Source organism: Schistocerca gregaria, chromosome 7 (assembly GCF_023897955.1).
Source record: "Schistocerca gregaria isolate iqSchGreg1 chromosome 7, iqSchGreg1.2, whole genome shotgun sequence".
In the NCBI taxonomy this organism is placed as follows: domain Eukaryota; kingdom Metazoa; phylum Arthropoda; class Insecta; order Orthoptera; family Acrididae; genus Schistocerca; species Schistocerca gregaria.
This window is the reverse complement of record NC_064926.1, coordinates 82120817-82123815: the sequence shown is the minus strand read 5'-3', so window position 1 is coordinate 82123815 and position 2999 is coordinate 82120817. Positions and strand designations below refer to the sequence as shown.

The 2999-nt window shown below is 42.7% G+C and overlaps 1 non-coding gene across 1 annotated transcript; it reads right to left on the bottom strand.

The window, feature by feature from the left end:
* Positions 1 to 1993: 1993 nt before the first annotated feature.
* On the bottom strand, positions 1994 to 2068 carry Trnas-cga (transfer RNA serine (anticodon CGA)). Its single transcript has one exon. It is a non-coding gene; the product is annotated as a tRNA-Ser (tRNA).
* Positions 2069 to 2999: the final 931 nt, after the last annotated feature.

The window sequence follows — 2999 nt, the reverse complement described above, 5'->3', positions numbered from 1 at the left end:
CTGTGCATGCTTTATTTTGTGGGGAACAACAAAGAAGGCGGTGTGAACCTTGCAGTACAGGAAGGAAAGATGGCGTTATCAAAAGGCTCAAATGGCTCTGAGCACTATGGGACTTAACATCTATGGTCATCAGTCCCCTAGAACTTAGAACTACTTAAACTTAAGTAACCTAAGGACAACACACAACACCCAGCCATCACGAGGTAGAGAATCCCTGACTCCGCCGGGAATAGAACCCGGGAACCAGGGCGTGGGAAGCGAGAACGCTACCGTACGACCACGAGATGCGGGCATGGTGTTATCGTCTGAAGAACGGAAGTGGATACTGAAGTGTTATTGGAAAACGGAGAATGTAAGTGAGGTTCGACGACGTTGGGATGTTAAATTTGGAACAGCGCCAGTTTGACGATTAAAAGTAGAAAAGTTCGAGACAACTTTGAATCGACGGAACAAAGTGTTGATGCAGTGATTCCGGCGTACACGCAATCCCCGAAAACGTCTATGACTCAGTGATCTCATGAGACAGTGTGAATAGCAATTTATGGCTATCCTCTAATGATATTGTTACGTCGGGAAGTTGTCGTCGTTGAGTTACTGCAGGACGATACAAGATGACTTAAACAGTTGGTGTGATGAATGACAGCTAGGTCTGTATGTAGAAAAACGTAAGTTAATGCGGATGAGTAGAAAAACAGTCGTGTAGCCTTCGTGTATTGTGGTGCTTGACACAGTCGCATCGGTTAAGCATCTAGGCCTAACGTTTTAGAACGACGTGAAGTGGAATTAACACGTCTGATTGGTGGCAAGAAAGGGGAAAGCTGGATTTCATTTTATTGGGATAATTTTAGGAAAGGTAGCACATCTATAAAGGGGATGATTTATGTAACGCTAATGCCATCCATTCTCGATTGTGTGGGATCCCTAGCAGGTCGGTGTAATGGAAGACAACGAAGCATGCATGCTGCTACATTTGTTATCGGTAGGTTCCATCATCACCCAAGTAGTACGGAGATACTTCGGGAACTGAAATGAGAATCCACGGAGGAAAGACGAGGCTCTTTTCGCTAGGCTCTGTTGCGGAACTTTAGAGAACTGGAATTTGAGAACTAGTGCAGATCGATTCTGTGGCCGCTAACGTGCATTTCGCCTAAGGACCACGAAGATAAGGTGCGAGAAATTAAGACTTGTATGCAACCTTATAGACAGTCGTTTCTCTCTCGCCCTGTTTGCGAATGAAACAGGAAGGAAAATGGCTAGTAGTGGTACGTGGTGCCCTCCGTCACGTACTGTACGGTCGGTTGCGGAGTAAGGGTATAGGTGGGTACAGACCCGAACCAGCAAAACCATTGTTCAAAAAAAATTTGACGAATCAGAGCTGGTAGCCTTACATTGCTACTCTATTCGACGCTCTAGACAAAGGTGACCCGAAAGCTGAATTGAATTTCGCGACTGGTTCATCAACATGAGCGAAGAAGACGGACGTAGCTAAGATGTAATTCTTTGATAGGGTGAAGTAGCGATTAACCGTCTCGCGTCCATCGGCCGTCATAATTTAATACATTATTTATTGGTAACGTTAATTGTTGCCGACTTACGCGGTGGGCCTCAATGACTGATATTTTATTTAATTTTGATTTACAATTAAATGCTTTTGTTAAGTTCTTTTTTAACAATTTAATCTTCAGTATAAATTATTTTTTACGTTAATGAACGTTAGACTCACTGAATCTTAAAGCATAAACATATAAGTTGAACAATGGAATAAACTTTTCATATTAATTTCCCCGGCTAGTCAGTTCACTTTAAAGCAAAATATCTTTAGTTATTAATAACCGTTGCATTGTAGTCGGAGTCCTGGCTCTGGCTCTCTGCTGTTGTACTGAAAATAAGAATCATGAAGCTATGTATTTTCTGCAGCGACCTCTTACAAATTAAAAGTGAACAATAACATTAAATCAATATATTATCTAACTTCCTGGCAGATTAAAACTGTGTGCCCGACCGAGACTCGAACTCGGGACCTTTGCCTTTCGCGGGCAAATGCTCTACCAACTGAGCTACCGAAGCACGCCTCACGTCCGGTACTCACAGCTTTACTTCTGCCAGTATCCGTCTCCTACCTTCCAAACTTTACAGAAGCTCTTCTGCGTTCACGAGAAAAATGTATATTACTCAATTTATAAATGTCTCTTCTTTATAAATACCGTTTTTAAGTCCTTATAATTTCGCTGGGGACGCTATAACCGCTAGAACTGCATGCCATGGGCTAACGAAAATCCATACGAAACTGAGGAAAGGTATGTTAATCATCAATGTGGTGTGGTCTGTCGTCTGAAGGGTACGCCACAAAACCGAACACCCGAGATGATCTACGAAAGTCATCTGAGCAAACCTGTGGTGCTCTTCCAGCAGAAACAATACAATTGATACTTCGTTTTATTCTATGTTTCTGTCGGTGTCATGTATTCCAACGAAAAGTGGTCATTTGGATCACATACGACCTTCTGTTATACTTCAATGTGTAAAACATCAAGAACTTTTCATTTCTGCCTGCTTTAATTAAAAGTACATACCGTTTAATGGCGTGTATACATTATTTTGATATACCCTGTACACCTATGTACGTGAAGCCCACCGTACAGAAGACACCAAGATCCAGTCGATGCCGAAAAGAAGAGTCTGCACCCACTTCTGCAGCTACACTCCTCGATGCAGTTTATGGCGCGCGGCCCATTTTCCACATTCCTGTTCCAGCCGCGAATGGACCGCAGGGAGATTAATTGTTGGTAAGCTTCCGTATAAGCTCTAAGCACTGTAATTCTACCTTCATGGCCTTTCGTGAGAGATACGTAGGAGGCATAATACACCAGCTGAATGCTGTAGGGAAGTACGTTCACGGAATTTCAACACTAAACCAGATCATGACGCACAGCTCCCCTTCTCTAACGTCTGCCACTGGAATTAGATGATTATTTCTGTTTTGCTTTTATACCTGTGAA